Consider the following 26,999-nt stretch of genomic DNA (forward strand, 5'->3'; position numbering starts at 1 on the left):
GACGGTTTATTCAGATCTTTACCATAGCAAGTTCATCTACACGATGGCATGATAGAATTAGAGTGGGAAAAAAAAAAAAAAACAACTATGAGAAATAGAACTTTGATATTGTTATTTAAAGAACAGTATTACTACCCTAGCAATAAAAATATAAAAGCCACAAACTCATATTTTCTATAATGAAATAAAAGTATCCCTTTATGCAAGCTGGTGTTTTTAAAGCTAATATAAAATTGGTGCTTCAAAAATGTATACATGAGGACTGTATAGAAGAGATTGAGAATAAGAAGTCAGGGAGAAAGGGAGAGATGCCATTTCTTTGTGATTCCATTTTATAATAGGCTTTCACAAGAGACTTATTAGCATTCCTGTCCACTACTCTCAACCATCTCTCACAAGTGCACACCACGGTTACATGGCCTCTACACGTAGTCACTCTATTTGCACTCCACATTTCCAAAGAGAGTCTGCCATTCTAGTTCCTTGGCACTTCAATAAAGCTTATAGAGAAACATTGTTTCATACGTAACTATAAATAATCCAAGAATTAGTTGAAAATAAATTTCCAGTTAGTAATAAAAGATCCCCTTCTTCCCCTCCTTGGTGTGACAGTGCTGATGTCTTGTACTGTCTAAATCATATCCAGATTCCTTAGTCCAAAGCTACCACACTGCTTTCTACTTTAGGGTTCAGATCATCATCTTATGGAGATTGTCCTATTTCTCTTAATATCTGCTCTCTAACTTCATATTTTAGACTGTCTTTTCATTTCCCTCTAAATGTTAAAAATACATTTATTTCAAGTGTACATCCTTTGTACATGGTATATTAAAAAGGAAACAAGATTTTGGTCTGTTTTCCTCTCAAAAATCACTGTACAACAAGTTGGCAATTTCAGAAATCAATGAAGAAATATTAAAGCAAGGTAGTTTACATTTGCTCTTGCCTATGGTTTTTCCTGTGGTCATGTATGGATGCGAGAGTTGGACTGTGAAGAAGACTGGGCACCGAAGAATTGATGCTTTTGAACTGTGGTGTTGGAGAAAACTCTTGAGAGTCCCTTGGACTGCAAGGAGATCCAACCAGTCCATTCTAAAGGAGATCAGTCCTGGGTGTTCTTTGGAAAGAATGATGCTAAAGCTGAAACTCCAGTACTTTGGCTACCTCATGCGAAGAGTTGACTCATTGGAAAAGACTCTGATGCTGGGGGGGTTTGGGGGCAGGAGAAAAAGGGGACAACAGAGGATGAGATGGCTGGATGGCATCACCAACTCGATGGATGTGCGTTTGAGTGAACTCCAGGAGATGGTGATAGACAGGGAGGCCTGGCGTGCTGCGATTCACGGGGTTGCAAAGAATCAGACATGACTGAGCGACTGAACTGAACTGAACTGAAGAGGCAAATATTCATCAAATTACCTGCCTTCTAAATAATTTTGGAAGTAACGTTATTACTACAATTGTCAATTTTATTCCTTACTTTGTGCCTAATGTCAACAGATAATATCTGTGCAAAAGGAAGTGGGAGAAAATCATGGAGAAGACTACTTTAGAATGAGATCAAAACTCCTTGATAATGAAATGATCACAGGTCATGTACTTAGACTATATTTTTGTTTTTTCTAGAACCTTCAAACAAGATTTTCAGAATGAATATTAAGGGAAAAGATGCTTTTCTCCAGATTAGCTACATTTGTCATCAAGTGCCAAGAAAAACATTTTAAATGTTATTTTCATGATATATCCCTTTTGAAAAAAATTTTTCCAGGGGGGTAGGAAGAAAAATGACATAATTTATAAATATTTGGGCAAAGCAGTAAATCAGTCCTTCTGAGCCATGACAGTATAAATAGTATAAATACATACAATGAGAAATAGATTTTAACCGTGCATATTAAAACAATGATGTATATTAAAAATATTACTTTCTGGCAGTTTTCCAAAACCAAACAAAAGGAAATATATGAGGAATGGCATTCAGAGAGCAAAGATACAAGTTAATGACATCTTTTCTTGTGTATTTATTGGACACAAAATGTAAAAGTTTTCTCTCTTCTATATCATTTTGAAAAAGAAGTTATCATGAATTTCTACTTTTATTTGCATTTCATCACTGCTGCTAAGTCACTTCAGTTGTGTCCGACTCTGCGAGACCCCATAGACGGCAGCCCACCAGGCTCCCCCGTCCCTGGGATTCTCCAGGCAAGAACACTGGAGTGGGTTGCCATTTCCTTCTCCAATGCATGAAAGTGAAAAGTGAAAGTGAAGTCGCTCAGTCGTGTCTGACCCTCAGCGACCCCATGGACTGCAGCCTTCCAGGCTCCTCCGTCCATGGGATTCTCCAGGCAAGAACACTGGAGTGGGTTGCCATTTCCTTCTCCAATGCATGAAAATGAAAAGTGAAAGTGAAGTCGCTCAGTCGTGTCTGACCCTCAGCGACCCCATGGACTGCAGCCTTCCAGGCTCCTCCGTCCATGGGATTTTCCAGGCAAGAGTATTGGAGTGGAGTGCCATTGCCTTCTCCAATTCCTAGATTTAAGTGTAAAGTTCTTTCTCTGACCATTTCTATTCTACAAATCAGATTAACCTTAGTGATGCTGACTCATTTATTTTAAGCAATTGAAGGGTTTAAACAGAGAAATTCACAGTACACTGGAATTTTCAAAATCATGTTATCATCTAAACTATTCCAGACTAAATTATTTTCTATTTCATTTGGTGTGGTTTAATTAAAGACCTAGAAACTAAAATGAAGAAAGCCATATTGATTTTCACCCTGAGGTCCTTACTCCAACTCTTCCCAACCTTGGGATTAAGTACTGATCATCAGTCTATTGATTTAAGTACCTCAAAACTCTGCTGAATACCATATATACCCTGGATTTTAGCACACACATTGATAAAAACAACCAAATACCTCCTCTACTTCTAATCATGGACTCAGTGTTTTTCACTTTTATCAAGATCTGATCACGTTTTAATTTATAGGAATTGAGAAGTTGGTAACTTAAAGGAGTTTTGTTCAGAAGTTACTTCCTCTGTTTAAGCCTTCCTCAGCTCACCCAGTCATGTGGCTCTTTCCCTGAAATTCCATCTCTATAATGGCCAAACCACATTGCACCATAATTGCTTGCTCCAAGACCAAAAGATAGTGCTCAAATCCTAGTGCTCCAAAGCTTGAATATGTATCCCAGTTCTGTTATTTATTAACTGTGGGATCATGAACAACTTATGATTTCTTCATCAATAAAATGGGGATTAAAAGTTGAATGTTTATATTATTAAGTCTGTTAATATATATCTGTAAAGCACTTAGAATAGTACCTGGCATATAGTAAACTCTCATTTAAAAAACAGTCACTATCCATCTCCTGTCTATGATGTTATTGCACAATGTCTAACACAGAACAGACATGTAATAAATACTTGCTTAGAAACAACTGGACAAATGGATGGTGTATTAAAAAAAGAATACCTCTACTTGGGGATGAGAAGACCTTGAAAATGGGAAGACAGAAAAAGTACGAATTTGAGAGAGAAAAAAAATGGACTACAAAGGAGAAAAATACAACAGTGTAAAGGAGAGAAGATAATATGGAAAAACATAGAATACAGTAGTTCTAAAAAGAAAAGACAGATAAAGAATAATCAAGAAAAAAAGAAACTATTGGCCAAAGGAAATTTTTATTTAGTATTCCATCAGTTATCTTACTCCCAGGGGATTATTTCATGCTAGCTACTACCATTCACTTACCAGAATGTTCTAAAATCAAGGCAACATACCCTGGTTGCAAGTGGCTGTAATTAAGAGTCTGTGGGCCTTCAAATACTACTCAATACTAAGATTACAAAACCTGTCAATATCATGCTAATTACATTTAAGGTCAAGAATATTTGGGCTGCCATTGATATCATGGCAAAGCAAGCACTCTAGGCCAGAACACTGCAGAGCAATTTTTGTTCACAGGAAATGGGATATGACAGGGCTTATAGGTCTGCTATATCCTCATGCTTACAATGCCTATACAATAAAGGTTTGTTACCAAGGTAACAAGGAAAGCAGTATAAAATAGCTTGAGCAAATGACTCATCACTGAATGGTTCGGAATGGAAAATACTAGTAGTAAACAGCGATTCTTTTCCTGAGACTATTTCACTTAGCGTGCATGTGCGTGTTCAGTCTCTCAGTCGTGCGCGACTGTTTGCAACTCTATAGACTGTAGCCTGGCAGGCTCCTCTGTTTGTGGAATTTTCCAGGCAAGAATACTGGAGTGGGTTGCCACTTCCACCTCCAGGGATCTTCCTGACCCAAGGATTGAACATGCATCTTCTGCATTGTGGGCAGATTCTTTACTGCTAAGCCACCAGGGAAGCCCCCCTATTTCACTGTAATTATAAACCATCAAGCTCTGAAAAATTTTTTAAAAGTTAGTTGAACTAATCTAAATATACAGAAATATACATAGATACATACTTTTAATACTTTATTCTCTAAATAGAGGTTAATACTAGTACCAGGGAAAGGACTATAGACTCTCTAAAATAAACCACTAAAATTGTAATATGCTAAAACAAATGAACACAAGGTTTCTGCTAGCAAGAGTTAAAACAGATGTGGCTTCCTGAGGCGGCTCAATGATAAAGAATCTGCCTGCCAATGCAAGAGACGCAAGAGATGCGAGTTTAATCCCTGGGTCAGGAAGATCCTCTGGAGTAGGAAATGGCAATCCACTCCAGTATTCTTGCCTGGAAAATTTCACGGACAGAGGAGCTACAATCCACGGGGCTGCAGAGTTGGACACAAATGAGCATGCTATATTATATTTATGCTATATTTTACAACATAATAAAAGAAGCTTGAATTCAGGTGATACAGTATTTAGAGAATAATATATAATAACATGTAATATTGTATTATGCATGCATGCTAAGTTGCTTCAGCTGTGCCTGACTTTGAGACTCTATGGACCCCACCAGGCTCCTCTCCAGACAAGAATATTGGAGTGGGTTGCCATGCCCTGTCCTTCTCCAGGGGATCGTCCTGACCCAGGGATTGAACCTGGGTCTCTTGCATTGTAGGCAGAAAAAAAAAACACATTAATTTTCTCTATATTTCCAAATTTTTATTGAATATTTAAAAAATAATTTTCCTGACTTAAAATCATGCTCTAATCATGCATCTAAATAATGGGTGAAATCAAAGTATACTGTTGTTGTGATGATTTAGGTAACACCGTATTATTTATTCAATTAGTCAATCACTACAACCAATCTGAATGTTGTACCATGCTTTTTAAATCACTAGTTCATAAGTTTCAACAGTAACAACATATAGTCAATATGAAACTGAATTAAAATAGTATCCTTAGGACTACATTTGTTTAAAAATGAACTATGAATATATTCTATTCTTTTGCCTTGGGAGTACAGAATTCTTTGGATGCAATGAAATAATTGTTAAATTTATTCATTTTGCATAAATTAGGAGCAAAACTACTTAAACATTTAAAAAAATTAAGGTTAGGTAGAACAAACAGAATAACTACTGACTTTAGATTATAGCCAAATACATTTAAAGTACATTAATTTCAAAACTATGATAATTCAGATAATTACTGGCCAGGTTATAATTTACCTTCTTAATATGCTAAACAATCAATGAGGCAAATAAACTATAAACAATATTGTTATTTGCATATTTACCAACTTAAAATAAGTTGTAGTATATTAGAAAGGCATTTATATATTAATAATTGAAACCATGGTATTATGATCTGGGAATGACATTTTATTTACCTAATAAAAATTATGGCTTAAAAGGAATAAAACTGCCTCACTTTGAACGTAAAACTGTTTTATGCAACTTTATATTGAGCACATTACCTAATTAGTGAGCTTCTGTGGCAAGAGAACTCACGCATTGCTAGTGAAAGCATAAATTGGCAAAAATTATATAGTAAGCCACATGTGTAATAAGTCTTTAAAAGCTTATATTCCTTGACTCAGTAATTTCATGTTGGGAATTCAGCCCAGTAAAGTATCTAGGCAAAGATTTCAAAATGTTTACCATTGCGTTTTTATAATATGAAAAATATAACAGTTAATTTATATTTCTATCAGAGGAAAATTAAATTATGATTCATCTATCATATATGTAGCCATTAAAATAGAAAAATTTAAAATATTTAAAGATGTAGGGAAATAATAAGTGAAAAAATTCCAATTTGCATATATATATATTTATTATTGGGCTTCCCTTGTAGCTCAGTCGGTAAAAATCTGCCTGCAGTGCAGGAGACCTGGGTTTGATCCCTGGGTTGGGAAGATCCCCTGGAGAAGGAAATGGCAACCCACTCCAGTATCCTTGTCTGGAAAATCTCATGGACAGAGGAGCTCGGTGGGCTGCAGTCCATGGGGTTGCAAAGAGTCGGGCATGACTGAGTGACTAACACTTACTTACTATATTTATTATTATGCAATGAGTATGTCTGGCGGGCTTCCCTAGTGGTTCAGATGGTAAAGAATCTGCCTGCAGTGCAGGAGACCCAGGTCAGGAAGATCCCCTGGAGAAGGGAACAGCTAACCAACTCCAGTATTCTTGCCTGGAGAATTCCATGGACAGAAGAGTCTGGAGGGCTCATATAGTCCATAGGGCCACAAAGAGTCAGACACAACTGAGCAACTAACAGTGTATGTCTAAAGAGCAAAAGACAAGACTAACAGACTATACCAAACATACTATGAGGAGTGGAACTGTATGATTTCTTACATTCTATTTTATATCTTTTCTGTATATTTATACATTTGATAGTTAAAAAAAACAGTTTTCAAAGAGTAAATTCAATCAGCAAAAATGTGATCCTTTCTAACGATCTATATTTATGTTTCTAAAAATCAGCCCAGGAACCCACTGACTGCTCTCAGGAATCACCATCATCTACTATCTATGCCAAAGTTCTTTAGCATTCATGTTCCCATAGGTCACCTCATTTACTTGCCTGAAGGTTGTCTTTTACAGTCAATACCCTGATGAACTCATGTGAGTGCAGTTCTACTCAAGAGGGACTGAGTATGGCAGAAGATGATGATTAATAAATTTTATAGTCCACAGTCAGTATTTTCATTTTTATGGTATATAATACTAAGAGTTTCCATAAAAGGCCTGTTCAAGCATTTGTCCAGGTCACAATCAGCAATCTAACTTCTTGAAATGTCTGTATGTATGTGCGTGTTCACACTCATGAGTGTGTACATGTGCACATATAGCCTACGTCAAACCCTATGCATACGGGAGTTGATCACCTTTAAATGAAAATATAAGATAAAACTTTCATACAACATCAAACTTTCCAATAACATGCATAGTATCCAGGGTATATGTAGGCATGTGTGCTCTGTCACGCAGTTGTGTCCAACTCTTTTGTGACCCCGGGGACTGTAGCTTGCCAGGCTCCTCTGTCTATGGGATTATCCAGGCAAGAACACTGGAGTGGGTTGCCATCTCCTCCTCCAGGGGATCTTCCTGACCCAGGGATCAAATCTATGTCTCCTGTGGTTCCTGCACTGGCAGGCAGATTCTTTATCACTGAGGCACAAAGAAGCAGGGTGTGTGTGTGTGTGTGTGTGTGTGTGTGTGTGTGTGTGTGTGTATCCACTCAGTCAATAACACAGAATATGTATACTTCAGGGACTCATCAATAATAATTTTGGAATCATTCCTCCCCAGATCTGTGGGCAAAACTATCTTTCAAAGTGAGGTTCTAAGTGAAATGCTAGCCACTGATTTCTCTAGGTCAGTCTGGTTTCTCATACTGTAGTCTATGATGTCCCATGGGTTCTAAAAGAGTCACTACCGCTGGAATAGTGCACAAGAATGGAGGAAACAGACACATACAAGCTCTCCTAATTCAAATCAAGAAGCTGTACTCTTATCTATGCTTTAAAATTACAATTCATATGAGATTTTGTTTTTGCTTAAACTAAAATTATAGTTTGATAACTATTATTCAAGCTATTCGTACCTATGTAAAACCAGATCACCAGTAAACTATCAATATATATGGACTTGGCGTCTTTACTTCTCTTTAGAAATACAATGCCTTCCTAAATATATTTATGACAACATTAAAGCATTATCCCTTCAACATTTGGTCATATCAAGACCCCATATAAACTTTGATCATATATAGAGAATTTCGCATTTTGGAAAATTGCTATTGAGGATGATGATATTAAGGGGTCAATTTTTGGAGTTCAGAGCTAGGTAGGAAAAAGCCTGTCATTTCTGGTAAGCTCATGCGTTTCCCTTGTATTATGTAATGCCAACTGTATAACTCAGCCTTTCTCTTTGCGCCTTGACTTCCAAAAGCTCAGACTTACATCATGTTCTAAGGCACTGCTATTCTTAGTGTACATTTTCTGGTATAGCTAACACTTTGGCCCATGATTATTTCTCTATTTTTATCCTTAAGTTTTTTAACACATTTTCCTCAATATTTCTTTACAAGTGGATTAGGTATAAGTAATTGTAAACTAATATATTTCTCTCTTAATTCTCAACTTTCTTAATTATGCAGACTCCACACTCCTCTAAACCTTTAAAACCCTCCAACAAATGTATTACACCCCAACCTCTATCTTACACAAAAGATCAAATCTTGTCTAATTCCCTTCTTTGTTGCCTTTTCTTATTCTGGTATGACTTATTGAAGTACCATGGAGATGGCTGATGTCAATTTAATCTTAACTAATATGAATTTGAAGCTTAAACATGCAAACATGTTGAAACTATACTATTCCATAAAATTCCAAAAATTCTTCTACAAAAATAAATCTCCTAGGTCTAAAGACTAAACGCTTAACTTCCTTTTCTTTGATTGCTAGAAAAAATAAGCACAATATGATGCTTTATAAACTTTAAACGTACTTATATGCCAATTCATCTCTTAGAGCTCAGGTCTGTGCAGAGGCTTTACTCTGTTACTCAATTTCCCTCAGTATAAGAAGGAACAGAATGTACCACGGATATATTACAAACCAGCATATCCCTTAACTCCATTTAGGTGATTTTCAGGAAACACCAAGTATCTATTAGAGTAAGAAGTTCATTGACATTTCATCGTTGGCAATACCTTCTCTTAGGTCACATAATAAGTAGGAGTAGAAAGTTGAGACTCAAAATAAAAATGTCCAGTGCCATTACTGTTCTTCAGCTAATGAAACCAGGAGATTAAAATTAGATAACAGTAGGAACCAATATATTTACTGTTGGTTACTCCAGTACTCTTGCCTGGAAAATCCCCTGGATGGAGGAGCCTGGAAGGCTGCAGTCCATGGGGTCGCTGAGGGTCAGACACGACTGAGCGACTTCACTTTCACTTTTCACTTTCATGCATTGGAGAAGGAAATGGCAACCCACTCCAGTGTTCTTGCCTGGAGAATCCCAGGGACGGGGGAGCCTGGTGGGCTGCCGTCTATGGGGTCGCACAGAGTCGGACACGACTGAAGTGACTTAGCAGCAAGTACATAGACCCCAACTCTGTTGCAATATTTGAAAATTGATTTTGCCAATCGATTGTTACTGTGACCAGAGTAGCATTAAGCAGAGCAAGTGCCACATTTCCCATCTCTTGAGCATTAAAATTCTGCTGGCATTAACACCTGCAAGCTCCTTTACTAGCTATCTGCACAGGATATATTTCACTGTTATAACCGTTATAGTATTATGCTCACCTCATAAATATCCATTGACAAGCTGAAGCATACAACTGCACTTTAGTTTAGACTTTTCAAACACAGATAGCTGATTTATTTATATCTGCACTTCAAAAAAGACTTTACTAAACCTTCATGCTTTGTGCAACAGTGAACAGTGACTCAAATTTAAAATTGTGTACAAAGCAGAGATACACAAGGAAACAGACCCAAGACAACTGAAGAGGTCTAGGAAATCACAAAGGTCAGGAAAGAATGTGGGCTTGAGAACACAATAGGCTCTTTGAGTGAAAATTTCCTGTAGCAACAGGAGGTACAGAGTAAGGAAAGGGCACCTAGTATTCTCTCTCTGTCTAAATGTCAGAACTTCCTGAGAGCTTTATTTCATTTTTTTAGTAAAAGGGCAAGTTAGTGAAGCTTACATATCTTTTTTTTTTTAAATTTTATTTTATTTTTAAACTTTACATAATTGTATTAGTTTTGCCAAATATCAAAATGAATCCACCACAGGTATACATGTGTTCCCCATCCTGAACCCTCTTCCCTCCTCCCTCCCCATACCATCCCTCTGGGTCGTCCCAGTGCACCAGCCCCAAGCATCCAGTATCGTGCATCGAACCTGGACTGGCATCTCGTTTCATACATGATATTTTACATGTTTCAATGCCATTCTCCCAAATTTTCCCACCCTCTCCCTCTCCCATAGAGTCAATAAGACTGTTCTATACATCAGTGTCTCTTTTGCTGTCTCGTACACAGGGTTATTGTTACCATCTTTCTAAATTCTAATACTAATAGTATAATAAGACTACATTCAACTATCAGGTATATATACACACTATATATGTATATAAAAACATATACATATATACGCTATAGACACACATAATGAGAAAAATATATATACACATAGTTAAGTGTTAGTTGCTCAGTTGTGTCTGACTCTTTGCAACCCCATGAGTGTAGCCTGTCAGGCTCCTCTGTCCAAGGGATTCATTCTCCAGGCAAGAATACTGGTGGGGGTTGCCATTTCCTTCTCCAGTATATACATAAATGTATATGTATGAAATGTATACATAATTATACATGTAAATATAGTATTTATATATTATGATATATACTATATATGTAAGAATCTGTGTTATCCTCTTTAAAATCTGTGTTATCCTGCTTTAAAAAAAACTGAAATATACTGAGCCAAAATATAAGTTCCAAATACTTTTGTTCTAACAGAAGCCCAACCTATACCATATGTTCCATTTATAGTGGAGACAACACACTATATAGAGATTCAGTTAACGTCATGAAGGGAAGTATTGAGTTTGCCTGATGAATTCACCTTTCAATTTTTTTCTCTTTATTCTGTTATGGCACCTGCAAACTTTTAGTGACTCTACATGTACTGGTAACATTTACTTTTGCAAATACCTATGTATCTTTATTTTTCTGAGATTCAGGCATATAGCTGGCAGTTAATGAAACAACTAATTCATACCTCATAATAGTAAGACACGAAGCTAACATAGCCTTCACTAAATGCAAGGCAGAACCCTACCAAAAGCTGGGGACATAGCAGGAAACCTGAGAGAGATCCCTACAGAGTACATAACATTTTCCTTGAAAGCAAAGGAATCAAGTGAAAGCTAGGGAGAAAAACAGGAGGGGAGTGAAATAATTACCTTTTCAAAGACACACAGGGCTTTCCCTAAGAAAAAGGAAGCAGCCCTTGAAGGTTTGGGGAATGGGAAAAGGAAGGGGAAAAACAGCCCTGAGGGACTCAGGACATTCTTGATCTACATGGCAATAACCTGTTGAAACCTGGAAGAGGAGAACTGAGAAAGATCCCTCCAGGATTCATGGGGCCTTCTGACAGTGCAGGGAATATGGCCAATCAAAGGATGTAGAGCAAGGAATCAATATGGAAATGGGTCTTTCAGTACAGAAAGTGATAATTGGTGGGGATAGGAGAGGTGTGGTCCTGGACGCTGGAGAGCAAAGAGAACTCCCCAAAAACTAGGAAGCTCACAGGTAGGTGGTAAAGGAGAGAGACAGAGATAGATATGAGATGGAGCTGGGGTGGGGTGGAAGGAGAGATCTACTAAAGGAAAATCCTTGAACCTGCCCTCAAATGTCTGGAAGCCAGTAGTACACTAAATCTAAGATGGCAACAAACTGAGACCAGCTCAACCTTAAATCAGCAACATGACAGAGGAACTGTATACACATTTCCAGAGGTAAATATTATCTAGGTTTTTTTTTTATTTTTTAATGACAGTGTCCAGCATAAAATCACAAATTATGGTATTCACAAGGAAGTAGGAGAATATGATCTGAAAATACAGGTCATATTTCCTGCAACAGAAAATACAGTTAATACAGGCAAATCTATGCTTAAGACACAAGGACTTTAAAATATGTACGATAAAATATTAATAAAATTTCTAGTGAGAAAGATGGATAGCATGCATAAAAATATGGTGAAATTCAGAATAAATATGCAAACTCTCAATGAGAGCAAAATGGAAAAACTAGAAATAACAAAGTAGTAGCAGATATAAAGAATGTTTTTGATTCATGTAAAAGTAGGCTAAAATAACAAGAAAAATGCATTGAACTTGAAGGTAAGAGAATATAAATTGTGCAAATTGAAAAAAAAGAGAAAAAAATAACTAAAGATAATCTGAGACCATTGGGACAATATCTAATGGTCTGTCACATGAGTAATTGGTGTCTCAGAAGAGAGGAGAAGAAATGGGGCAGAAAAATTTGAAACAAAAATAATGGCTAAGAATTTCCTAGACTTGATGAAAGGCATGAACCTACATATCAAAGAAACTTAGTGATCTTCAAGCCGGATAAATACATGGGAAACTTTACCAGAGAATATATAATGAAACTTACAAAAATCAAAGAATATCATAAGCGTATACCTCTCTGCCCCTCATCACTCCAGCCAAATATAGTCTATATAGAGAAAACATTTGTAAGCCCAACAACTAACATTTTATCAGAAACAATGGAAAATATAAGACAGCAGAATTCTCTCAAATGCTAAATGGGGAGGAAAAAAGTCAACCTCAGGAAGGTAAGCAAAATAAAGACATTTTAAGACAAGCAAAACCTGACATAATTTATCTACAACAGACTGCAAAAACCACAAGTGTTAAATGAAATTTCTTGAAACTGAAAGAAAAGACACTAGATGGAAGCCTGGATGTGCAGGAAGAAACAGAGAAAAACAGGAGTACATATGTGCATAAGTGTAAAATATAAATATATAAAAAATAAAAATTTTGTGACACTATTGATTACTTACAGCAAAAATAATAAGAACATATTATTGAATTCATAACATCTGTAAAAGTACAATATATGCTAATAAGAACATATAGAAATAGAAGTTAATAAATGAAAGTTAGGCCATGGTAATGTTTATATATGACTTTAAATTTGTATACAATTATTAGATTATAGATTAAGAAAAGTTGTCTCTAGAGCAACCACTGAAAAATAGCACAGAGGTATACCTTAATATTTTACATAAAATACTATATTAATCCAAAAGAGGTCAGAAAAAGAGAAACAGAGGAATAAAGAATGGATAGGACAAATACAAATAAAATGCAGTAGATGCAAGAACTGAAAATAAATGGAAACCAATGAACTGGATACATAATCACACTTACAAAACAACTATCTCAGGTGACTTAACACAGTATTTTCTTTGTGTATCTACTACAGAAAATAATTTAAGAATAAACAGACCAACAAAAAATGTTTTATTTCATTCATCAGTCTTAATTTTGCTAATGCTACTTTATTATTAATTTGTAGTTAATGTATATTATAGCACAGGGCAGATAAGTATTTAAATATTGGTAAGGCCAAGGTTTTTAATGTAAGAGAAAAGAGGTACAAGTATGAATTCACAAATACTTAGTAAGAGCCTTTAATTCCATAAACTCATGATTTTCTCAAAACTATTGATTTTCTAGTTCTACCTGCTGAAAACGCTTAGAAGCAATGAATACGCAAAACAACTAACACCCCCATATACAAACGTGCTTTATCTAAATAATATTATTTATTAAAAACATCTAAATCATCTTGGAATTGAATGATTTATTACAGTTTTGAAACAAAAATATAAAAGATGAGTATGGGACATATTTTGACAAAACTAAAGAAAATTTATCAAAGACTAATGTAGGCCTTATTGCCAAATTCAGACTTAAATTGAAGAAAGTTGGGAAAACCACTAGACCATTCAGGTATGACCTAAATCAAATCCCTTATGATTATACAGTGGAAGTGAGAAATAGATTTAAGGGCCTAGATCTGATAGATAGAGTGCCTGATGAGCTATGGAATGAGGTTTGTGACATTGTACAGGAGACAGGGATCAAGACCATCCCCATGGAAAAGAAATGCAAAAAAGCAAAACGGCTGTCTGGGGAGGCCTTATAAATAGCTGTGAAAAGAAGAGAAGCGAAAAGCAAAGGAGAAAAGGAAAGATATAAACATCTGAATGCAGAGTTTCAAAGAATAGCAAGAAGAGATAAGAAAGCCTTCTTGAGCGATCAACGCAAAGAAATAGAGGAAAACAACAGAACGGGAAAGACTAGCGATCTCTTCAAGAAAATCAGAGATACCAAAGGAACATTTCATGCAAAGCTGGGCTCGATAAAGGACAGAAATCGTATGGACCTAACAGAAGCAGAAGATATTAAGAAGAGATGGCAAGAATACACAGAACAACTGTACAAAAAAGATCTTCACGACCCAGATAATCACAATGGTGTGATCACTCACCTAGAGCCAGACATCCTGGAATGTGAAGTCAAGTGGGCCTTGGAAAGCATCACTGAACAAAGCTAGTGGAGGTGATAGAATTCCAGTTGAGCTATTCCAAATCCTGAAAGATGATGCTGTGAAAGTGCTGCACTCAATATGCCAGCAAATTTGGAAAACTCAGCAGTGGCCACAGGACTGGAAAAGGTCAGTTTTCATTCCAATCCCAAAGAAAGGCAATGCCAAAGAATGCTCAAACTACCGCACAATTGCACTCATCTCACACGCTAGTAAAGTAATGCTCAAAATTCTCCAAGCCAGGCTTTAGCAATATGTGAATGGCAAACTTCCTGATGTTCAAGCTGGTTTTAGAAAAGGCAGAGGAACGAGAGGTCAAATTGCCAACATCCGCTGGATCATGGAAAAAGCAAGAGAGTTCCAGAAAAACATCTATTTCTGCTTTATTGACTATGCCAAAGCCTTTGACTGTGTGGATCACAACAAATTGTGGAAAATTCTCAAAGAGATGGGAATACCAGACCACCTGATCTGCCTCTTGAGAAATTCGTATGCAGGTCAGGAAGCAACAGTTAGAACTGGACATGGAACAACAGACTGATTCCAAATAGGAAAAGGAGTACATCAAGGCTGTATATTGTCACCCTGCTTATTTAACTTCTATGCAGAGTACATCATGAGAAATGCTGGACTGGAAGAAACACAAGCTGGAATCAAGATTGCCAGGAGAAATATCAATAAACTCAGATATGCAGATGACACCACCCTTATGGTAAAAAGTGAAGAGGAACTAAAAACCCTCTTGATGAAGGTGAAAGTGGAGAGTGAAAAAGTTGGCTTAAAGCTCAACATTCAGAAAACGAAGATCATGGCATCCGATCCCATCACTTCATAGGAAATAGATGGGGAAACAGTGGAAACAGTGTCAGACTCTTTTTTTCTGGGTTCCAAAATCACTGCAGATGGTGACTGCAGCCATGAAATTAAAGGACGCTTACTCCTTGGAAGGAAAGTTATGACCAACCTAGATAGCATATTCAAAAGCAGAGACATTACTTTGCCAACAAAGGTCTGTCTAGTTAAGGCTATGGTTTTTCCTGTGGTCATGTATGGATGTGAGAGTTGAACTGTGAAGAAGGCTGAGTGCCGAAGAATTGATGCTTTTGAACTGTGGTGTTGGAGAAGACTCTTGAGAGTCCCTTGGACTGCAAGGAGATCCAACCAGTCAATTCTAAAGGAGATCAGCCCTGGGATTTCTCTGGAAGGAATGATGCTAAAGCTGAAACTCCAGTACTTTGGCCACCTCATGCGAAGAGTTGACTCATTGGAAAAGACTCTGATGCTGGGAGGGATTGGGGGAGAGAGGTGAAGGGGACGACAGAGGATGAGATGGCTGGATGGCATCACTGACTCAATGAACGTGAGTCTGAGTGAACTCCGGGAGTTGGTGATGGACAGAGAGGCCTGGAGTGCTGTGATTCATGGGGTTGCAAACAGTCAGACATGACTGAGCGACTGATCTGATCTGAATGTATCAGATGTCAAAAAGATATAATAATCAACATGAATTAGGTTTTTACAATATGGTTTCTCTGATCAAACTTCTCATCACAAATAGTAGAACAATTGATATGGTATATTACCAAGTGCATAGCACCACTTATTAATAATCCATGCCATAAAAATATGAATTTGAATTGCAGTAAATGGTTACAGAGTGCCAGTATATATAAGCGTGTGTGTTGCAGACCAGTGCTGGAGGAGCTGTACTTTATAGAAATGTTCAGATGGCACAGAGATTCTAAGGAAGTCAATGAAACTATGACTACCTGGGGAAGAAAAATTCTGGTAGAGAAATCAACAAGTGGAAAGTGTAACTGGCATTTCCACAGAAAAGTAATACAGACAGCATGGCAAGAGCAGACTGAGCAATGAAGGGAGGAAGATGAGGTCAGAGAGGAAAGCAGAGACCTTATGATGTAAAGTCCTGTAGCAGTAACAGTTATAAATTCTCTTTTTTAAAAGCCAAGTTACTAATTACACAAAGTTAACACCCAAAGCCTTTGACTGTGTGGATCACAACAAACTGTGGGAAAATCTTAAAAAGATGGGAATACCAGACCACCTGACCTGCCTCCTAAGAAATCTGTATGCAGGTCAAGAAGCAACAGTTAGAACTGGAAATGGAACAACAACATGTCCCAATTTGGACATGGTTCCAAATTGGGAGAGGAGTTATGTCAAGCCTGTATATTGTCACCCTGCTTATTTAACTGTTATGCAGAGTACATCATGAGAAACACTGGACTGGATGAAGAACAAGCTGGAATTAAGAATGCCAAGAGAAATATCAATAACCTCAGGTATGCAAATTACACCACACTTATGGCAGAAAGTGAAGAGGAACTAATGAGCCTTTTGATGAAAGTGAAAGAGAAGAGTGAAAAAGTTGGCTTAAAACTCAACATTCAGAAAACTAAGATCATGGCATCTGGTTCCATTACTTCATGGCAAATAGATGGGGAAACAATGGAAACAGTGACAGACTTGATTTTCTTGGGCTCCAAAATCACTGCAGATGATGATTGCAGCCATGAAATTAAAAGGTGCCTGCTCCTTGGAAGAAAAGTTATGACCAACCTAGACAGCTTATTAAAAAGCAGAGACATTTCTTTGCCAAGAAAGGTCCATCTAGTCAAAGCTATGGTTTTTCCAGTAGTCATGTATGGATGTGAGAGTTAGACCATAAAGAAAGCTGAGTATCAAAGAATTGATGCTTTTGAACTGTGGTGTTGGAGAAGACTCTTGAGAGTCCCTTGGACAGCAAGAAGATCTAACCAGTCCATCCTAAAGGAGATCAGTCCTGAATATTCATTAGAAGGACTGATGCTGAAGCTGAAACTCCAATATTGGCTACCTGATGCGAAGAACTGACTCATTTGAAAAGACCCTAATGCTGGGAAAGATTGAAAGTGGGAAGAGAAGGGGATGACAGAGGATGAGATGGTTGGATGGCATCACCGGCTCAGTGGACATGAGTTTGAGTATGCTCTAGGAGTTGGTGATGGACAGGGAAGCCTGGTGTGCTGCAGTCCATGGGGTCACAAAGAGTTGGACAGGACTGAGCAAATGAACTGAACTGAACTGACTGAACACCTGTATTCCTCATCTCTTTTACAATAGACTGAGCCTAGATGTTAAGTGATTTCCTTTTCAAAGTTTTTAAGACCAATACACACACACACACACACACATACTTACTCTCTCTTCCACATACACTCAACAAACAACATCAGGATAAAAACCCCAAACTCCAACCACTCTGTCAAATAATAGCTAATTGAAAACTCAACCCACATTTGAATTATGTATTTATATAAATGTTAAACAAATCCAAATGAAAAGTATGTTATATCACAACTCTTCAATCAAGTGGGGGAATAAAATAAATTAATTCAGTCAGTGTGGAAGAATGATGCATGAAAATATTAATTTTCACCTGAGTATTTATAGACTTAAAATTTTAACCTCTAGTTGTTAATATCACAGAGCAAAACTTTTACATGCAATTTTTGTATTTTTTTCCTAGAAAATTAGGCATCAAGATAATTCATTTGTCTTATCAAATTGATTTTGGCACATTAAAAGAGAAACCCCAAATGCTTATACACCATTGTCACTGAAAAACATTTATTGGGAGATTTTGTTAATGTATACAATCCTAGTAATACAATGATTTCTTTCTAGCTAAGTTTAGATTCTAAGAATTACATCCTCACTTTTGGGACAGTGTACGTTGTCCCATTTAAAAAGATTAATAACTAAAAATGTGTTGATGAATTCAGCCTATCAGAACGATCCCCTGAAATAGGAAATGGTTTCATTAGCTGTCTCTGCTTTAAAGTATTCACAGCTCTTCGGGTCATTTGTCAGAGAGCTAAATTCCCAGCTAATCTGAGACAAACTCCAATGATTTAACAGGTTCTTTCAAAGAAAAACAAACATTAAAAACTGCACTTTAAGTTTTAAAATCAATACTTAATGGATAATACCAATTAAAAATACCTTAAAAGATTTACAGTTTTAAAGCTTCATTCTGAAGGGAAATTATAAATTACTTTCTAGATGATAAATGAAAAAAATTTTATGGAAAAATGTTCCTAAAGCTTTAGCTGGAAAATTAGTCACTCTTATGCTGTTTCCCTTCAGTGCTGCAAATATTTAATGAACTCATTCCAGACATTCAATTTGAACACAGGACATAAGTATATCTTCAATTTATGGACAAAAAAAATTATGCTTTAGATATTTTTATTACATTTGGGAAAAACAATTTTGAACAATTGCTAAAGTCATTTTTATATTTAATGCTGCTGCTGCGGCTGCTAAGTCGCTTCAGTCGTGTCCGACTCTGTGTGACCCCACAGACGGCAGCCCACCAGGCTCCCCCGTCCCTGGGGTTCTCCAGGCAAGAACACTGGAGTGGGTTGCCATTTCCTTCTCCAATGCAGGAAAATGAAAGTGACAATGCTCAGTTGTGTCCAGCTGTTAGCAACCCCATGGACTGCAGCCTACCAGGCTCCTCCATCCATGGGATTTTCCAGGCAAGAGTACTGGAGTGGGTTCCCACTGCCTTCTCCATTTAAAAATGGTATCCAAATCCCCAAAGTCAGGATTTCATTTTGAACATTTATTACTGACTAATATTAAGACATGAAATGATATATACTTTTTTATAACACATAAGTAATATGGATTAAAATTATTCACAATACACTTAAACATTCTAAACTGCCAGAGCAGCAGCCAAATGATTACATTTACTGCTAAATTTATACCAGGGAGAACAAAACTTCAAGTGGCACCTTAAATCGTTGATATGAAAATTAGGTTGATAACAGTATGAAGACTATCCTCACTTTTATGTGCAGATGCAAGTCTGAACAGACCTTTCAGATACAGCTACCGGGATTCATATCGCAAAGATAGATGCCACTGTGACCCATATGTCACTTCACTTGTCAATGAGTATACAATGGCACTTAATGGAAAACCCTTGGTTTTCACATTATGAAAAGAAACTAAACATGAATTTTGTCCCTTGATCAATAGAGGCATTCCTTGCTTAAATAACATATCAACTAACAAGATAACTCTTAAAATAACTGAGGTAATATTAAACCATCCCAAGAGATATAATCTCCCTCAGAAGGAAAGGACAGACTTTCAAAGCTTAAACATTTATACAAAGATAAGCATATACATACACTCAAATAAGGAGACAAACATGATTGTGATACTGTTTCAGAATACTAATGACCTACTCATGTGTAATCATTTACCTCTATATACAAAGGACATTTATACTTCAGCCATAGAACTCAAAAATGCTGAAGACATGCACATTTGAGTCAAATAATTAAGTGATTGACTTTGATTATTTAATCTCCACTTGATTGTTACATGTAATTATTCAACATAAATCGCAAAACCAGAAATTAGAGTTTAGGTCTATCTACAACTCAAATGGGGAAACAGTGGAAACAGTGTCAGACTTTATTTTTTTGGGCTCCAAAATCACTGCAGATGGTGACTGCAGCCATGAAATTAAAAGACGCTTACTCCTTGGAAGGAAAGTTATGACCAACCTAGATAGCATATTCAAAAGCAGAGACATTACTTTGCCAACAAAGGTCCATCTAGTCCAGGCTATGGTTTTTCCTGTGGTCATGTATGGATGTGAGAGTTGGACTGTGAAGAAGGCTGAGTGCCGAAGAATTGATGCTTTTGAATTGTGGTATTGGAGAAGACTCTTGAGAGTCCCTTGGACTGCAAGGAGATCCAACCAGTCCATTCTGAAGGAGATCAGCCCTGGGATTTCTTTGGAAGGAATGATGCTGAAGCTGAAACTCCAGTACTTTGGCCACCTCATGTGAAGAGTTGACTCATTGGAAAAGTCTCTGATGCTGGGAGGGATTGGGGGCAGGAGGAGAAGGGGACGACAGAGGATGAGATGGCTGGATGGCATCACTGACTCGATGGACATGAGTATGAGTGAACTCTGGGAGTTGGTGATGGACAGCAAGGCCTGGCGTGCTGCGATTCATGGGTCGCAAAGAGTCGGACACAACTGAGCGACTGAACTGAACTGAACAACTGAAATACTGGGTCTAGTGTTAGTGTAAATAGATGATTTATGGATGGATGGATAGATGGATGGATGGATACACAGAAAGATAGATATTGATACACATATTGATAAATAAATAGGAAGATAAATAGGTAGTCAGATGTGGATATAAAAACCAATTTTCAGTTAGTTCAGAAAAACAAATTCTGTTATTCTAAGCCAAAATGATTTTCTAAACCAAAAATAATATAATAGGCCTAATATTCTACTTGGAGAAGGAAATGGCAACCCACCCCAGTATTCTTGCCTGCAGAATCTCAAGGACAGAGGAGCCTGGTGGTCTACAGCCCATGGGGTTACAGAGAGTTGGACATGACTGAGTAACTAATACTCATATTCAACTACGAAAGATATAATTAGATTTCAGATGATAGCAAAGTTTGTTCAGCAGTATAACAACTCTTCTAATTTTTTAACAACAAAAAAAATTTGTTTAAACTCTATCTTCCTTCCCAGACTTTAAGTTTCACGAGGGCTTCCCTGGTGTCTTGGATGGTAAAGCATCTACTTGTTATGCAGAAGACCTGGGTTTGATACCTAGGTCAGGAAGATCCCCTGAAGAAGGAAATGGCAACCCACTCCAGTATTCTTGCCTGGAGAATTCCATGGACAGAAGAGCCTGGCGGGCTACAGTCCATAGGATTGCAAAGAGTTGGACACAATTGAGCAACTAACACACAAGAGCTTCATGATCTTTTTTTTTTACTACCATTTTGTAAATGCTTAAAACAGTGTTCACCCTACAGTCTATGTTTAAAATATATTTGCTGAATTACTGATAACTACTGAGTATGAAATATTAAATTTGATCTATGCAGCTGCTGTCTCTCTAAAACATATAATTGATATTGATATAGATATTCATGTGAATATTGAGGTAGGTCAATCTAACCACACAATGATTAGGAAGCTATAAAATAAAAGACAGTGGCTCACTTGCATATAATGCACAAACACAAAACTATGAAACTACATTTCAATTTTTGCTGACTTATAATTAAACAATAGTGGCATTGTTCCATGGCCAAAGTCTTCCTGGCTTTTTTTGTGATGTGGATATTCAAAGCAATCCTTAGAGGTCTCCTTTCCTATGTGTCAGCCCAGTGCTAGGCATAATAGAGAAAGAGCTGAACTGGAGGACAGAAGTATTCTAAGCTGGAAAGCAAGTAGGCATCAGGGAGGAACTGAACTTGATGTCAATTTTAAATAGAGAACAGATGGTAGGAAGTGAGGTCTGCTTCAGGCTTGAAATCACCAACAGACAGAGAAGATAATCGTACATATTCCAAATCCATTATGATACTTAGATCTAAATACAACACATGTTTGACAAGCAGGAAGTGGTCATTACGAGCAACCAAACCACATGTAAACATGTCATGAAGTACTGAAATATTAAACCTGTGCCCAATTAATCAATTTTGTGGGTGTTTATTTTCCTTTATGACTCTGCTATTCCCTGTCAAAGAAATCAATATTTGAAGAAACATGGTACTTCTTAATATAAGGGGCATGTCTTGATGTATGTCAATAAAAATTCCAGAGACCAAGTCATGCATCAGGAAAAATTATTCTATATTTTCTATTGTTAACATCATGAGATTTGAAAACAATATAGCATAATTCATGCAGACTTCCCAAAACATATTTTTTCAAAACTCTCTTAAAATTAAAGACATTTGCTGACAAATGTGAAAGTTTAATATTTAATATATACTGTGCTGCGGTTAGTTGTCCAGTCATATCCAACTGTCCACAACCCCATGGACTGTAGCCCACCAGGCTCCACTGTTCATGGGGATTCTCCAGGTAAGAATACTGGAGCGGGTTGCCAAGCCTTTGTCTAGGAGATCTTCCCAACTCAGGTGTCAAACCCAGATCTGCCATATTATAGGTGGATTCTTTACCATCTGAGCCACCAGGAAAGCCCAAGAATACTGGAGTGGGTAGCCTATCCCTTCTCTAGGGGATCTTCTGGGTCATGAAGATCTTTTTTTGAATAGTTCTTCTGTGTATTCTTGCCATCTTTTCTTAATATCTTCTGCTTCTGTTAGGTCCATATCATTTCTTTCCTTTATTGTCTCCATTTTTGCATGAAGTGTTCCTTTGGTATCTCTAATTTTCTTGAGGAGATCTCTAGTCTTTCCCATTCTACTGTTTTCCTCTATTTCTTTGCACTGATCACTGAGGAAGGCTTTCATACCTCGCCATGCAATTCATTGGAATTCTGCACTCAAATGGGTATATCTTTCCCTTTCCCCTTTGTCTTTAGCTTCTCTTCTTTTCTCAGCTATTTGTATGGCCTCCTCAGACAACCATTTTGCCTTTTAGGATTTCTTTTTCTTGGGGATGGTCTTGATCACTGCCTCCTGAACAATGTCATGAACCTCCATCCAGAGTTCATAGTTCCGTCCATAGGTGGTGTGATTACTCACCCAGAGCCAGACATCCTGGAATGCAAAGTCAAGTGGGTTTTAGGAAACATCACTACGAAAAAAGCTAGCGGAGGTGATGGAATTCCAGTTGAACTATTTCAAATCCTAAAAGATGATGCTGTGAAAGTGCTACACTCAATATGCCAGCAAATTTGGAGAACTCAGCAGTGGCAAAAGGACTGGAAAAGTTTTTTCAGTTTTCATTCCAATCTCAAAGAAAGGCAATGCCAAAGAATGTGCAAACTACCATACAACTGCACTCATCTCACATGCTAGCAAAGTAATACTCAAAATTCTCCAAGCCAGGCTCTGACAGTATGTGAACTGTGAACTTTCAGATGTTCAAGCTGGATTTAGAAAAGGCAGAGGAACCAGAGATCAAATTGCCAACATCCATGGGGTGGATCTTGCTCTCATCGAAAAAGCAAGAGAGTTCCAGAAAAACATCTACTTCTGCTTTATTGATTAACCAAAGCCTTTAACTGTGTGGACCACAACAAACTGGAAAATTCTTAAAGACACAGGAATACCAGACCACCTGACCTGCCTCCTGAGAAATCTGTATGCAAGTCAGGAAGCAATAATTAGCACTGGACATGGAACAACCAAATGGTTCCAAATCAGGAAAGGAGTACATCAAGGCTGTACATTGTCACCCTGCTTATTTAATTTATATGCAGAATATATCATGTGGAATGCCGGCTGAATGAAGCACAAGCTGTAATCAAGACTGCGGGGAGAAATATCAATAACCTCAGATACACAGATGACACCACCCTTATGGCAGAAAGTGAAGAGGAACTCAAAAGCCTCTTGATGAAGGTGAAAGAGGAGAGTGAAAAAGCTGGCTTAAAACTCAACATTCAGAAAACTTAAGATCATGGCATCTGGTCCCATCACTTCATAGCAGATAGATGGGAAACAATGGAAACAGTGACAGACTTTATTTTCTTGGGCTCCAAAATCACTGCAGATGGTGAGTGCAGCCATGAAATTAAAAGACGCTTGCTCCTTGGAAGAAAAGCTATGACCAACCTAGACAGCATTTAAAAAGCAAAGACATTACTTTGCCAACAAAGGTCAAAGCTATGGTTTTTCCAGTAGCATGTATGGATGTGAGAGTTGGACTATAAAGAAAGCTGAGCACAGAAGAATTGATGCTTTCGAACTGTGGTGTTGGAGAAGACGCTTGAGTACCTTGACTGTAAGGAGATCCAACTAGTCCATTCTAAAGGAAATCAGTCCTGAATATTCATTAGAAGGACTGATGCTGAAGCTGAAACTCCAGCCTGATGAAACTTTGGCCACCTGATGAGATGAACTGACTCATTTGAAAAGACCCTGATGCTGGGAAAGATTGAAGGCAAGAGGAGAAGGGGACAACAGAGGATGAGGTGGTTGGATGGCATCACCGACTCAATGGACATGAGTTTGAGCAAGCTCTGAGAGTTGGTGATGGACAGGGAAGCCTGGTGTGTTGCACTCCATGGGGATGCAAAAGTCGGACATGACTGAGTGACTGAACTGAACTGACTGAGGGGTTCTTCCCAACCCAGGAATTGAACCAGGGTCTTCTGCATTGCAGGCAGATTCTTTACCAGTTGAGCTACACTAACTCTATCAAAAAAGTAAAGATTTGAGCTTAAAAAGAATGAAAACCTGCTTAAAAGGAATAAAATATAACTTGATAAATCAATTCCGGTGACTCCTTATTTAAAATGAAAGAGTGTTTAATCTACAATGCATTATTGCAGTTGTCCTCTCTTTGATAAAACATTATTAGAAAAGTATCAATTCTGTGGCAGGTCTGGTACTCAGAACATTTTTCCAAGTCAGGAACATGAAAGAAAAAGGCCAGAAACTGCCTTTTGCAATTGCAAAAAAAAAAAATATATATATATATAGTGTTCATAAAGCTTGCTTTCTTTGAATTCAGTCTTTCGTCACACTTTTAAAATATGACAATGAAAATTCAATTCCAAAAACTTGCCACTGGAAAATGTCTCTTTGACTGAAATGAAGAGAGGTGTAGTCGTGCATCAGTATAACACCACAATGAAAGCTGTGCCGAGCTGTCATATTCTAACCTAGCATCCCATCACCACAGATAGAAAGGCTATGTAAGATGACAATGTAATGTGTGGTTTGAATGGCATCCCTGAGAAAAATCCAACTGCAGCAGCACATTTTTAGATTTAAATGTGGAAGATGGGTCATACTAAATATATATCATTGTATTTTTTCATCAAAGTCAACATCTATCTTTGGGATGCAGAGAAAACTGAATGAATAAAATATGCTTGTACTGGCAAAACCCAAACCTGGACAATTGTATCAGTATTTTTATTCAGTCTCTTCTGACAACACCAATGCACCTTGCAAAAAGAAAGCCAGATGTTCCTTCCACTCAGTGCTATTAAAAGTCTGTTTTAAGACTTAAATTATATTCACTGTTTCTCTTTTTTTTCCAAATGATGATGGCATTGAAGCCTTTGATAATGAACAAAACATATTTTTATGTGGGTTTTTTAGTACTTCTAGATTTAAATATACAGCTTAACATATGTTTAAGACAGAGCATATGGAAATAAGAAAAAGTAAATCTGAAATCCAGGCACAAATATTACTTCATAGTCATTTCAAATCATGCAGGTTACTGAGACTCAGAAACAACAAAAATATAATCTCTTCGCTATAATCATACGAACCTACAGGAATTAAAATTTCCATGGTTAGTATCTCATTGTTCAGATTCTACAGAATTCATCCTAGATTTTAAAAGGATGAAACCAAGAGAGTTCTTCCCTTCGTGTGACTTGGGGTCATTTCTTACTGAGCAATATTAAAAATAACACCTTTACAAATCAGCCAGTGAATAAATTAATTAGCAGCAACCAGTGAGTACTTCTAGTGTAACAACTTCAATCTATTCACTTAACTGCATTATTACAGAAGTGATGCCCATGAAGAAGTCAGTAGAAAAATGTACAAAGCAGAGACATCACTTTGTCTACAAAGTACTCATGTTTGGATGTGAGAGGGGGACCATAAAGAAGACAGAGCCAAAGAATTAATGCCTTCAAATTGTGGTGCAAGAGAAGACTCTTCAGAGTCCCTTGGACAGCAAGGAGATCAAACCAGTCAGTCTGAAAGGAAATCAACCCTGAATATTCATTGGAAGGACTATTGCTGAAGCCTAAGCTCCAATACTTAGGACATGTGATTCAAAGAGCGACTCACTGGAAAAGACTCTGATGCTGGGAAAGATTGGAGGCAAAAGAAGGTGGTGGCAGCAGATGAGATGGTTAGATAGCATCAACTGACACAATGAACATGAATTTTGAGCAAACTCTGGTAGATAGTAGAGGACAGAGGAGCCTGACATGCTGCAGTCCATGAGTTTCAAAGAGTTGGATACATCTTAGTGACTGAACAACAGCAACAACATTGTATGATTTCACTTGTATGTGGTACCTAGAATAGTCAAATTAATAAAGATAGAATAATAAATAATGGTTCTCAGGGACTAGAGGAGAGGAAACAGAGAGTCATTGTCTAATAGGTACACAGTTTCAGTTTGCTTTGCCAAAAAGTTCCAGAGATGAAGTGATAATGGCTGCACAACAATCTTGACGCACTTCACGCTACTGAATTGGACACTTAAAAATGGTTAAAACTGTAAATCTTATGTGATACGTATTTTACCACAATAAAGAATTATTATTTACAGAATTTAAAAGTCAACTGAGATTATTACCATAATTTACAGATTAGTTAAATTGTAGAATTTAATTCATGATAGATGAACTTGAGATCTAAAAAGTCAAAAGTTCTCATATACCAGTAATGAT

At 37.2% G+C, this 26,999-nt stretch overlaps 1 protein-coding gene across 1 annotated transcript in view; it reads right to left on the reverse strand.

Annotated features, from left to right (window-relative positions):
- The window catches only part of ANTXR2 (ANTXR cell adhesion molecule 2), a 177,783-nt gene that overhangs the window by 2,093 nt on the left and 148,691 nt on the right, over window positions 1-26,999 (reverse strand). The window lies entirely within an intron of this gene.

The sequence above is a fragment of the Bos taurus genome, chromosome 6 (genome assembly GCF_002263795.3).
Source record: "Bos taurus isolate L1 Dominette 01449 registration number 42190680 breed Hereford chromosome 6, ARS-UCD2.0, whole genome shotgun sequence".
Taxonomy (NCBI): Eukaryota; Metazoa; Chordata; class Mammalia; order Artiodactyla; family Bovidae; genus Bos; species Bos taurus.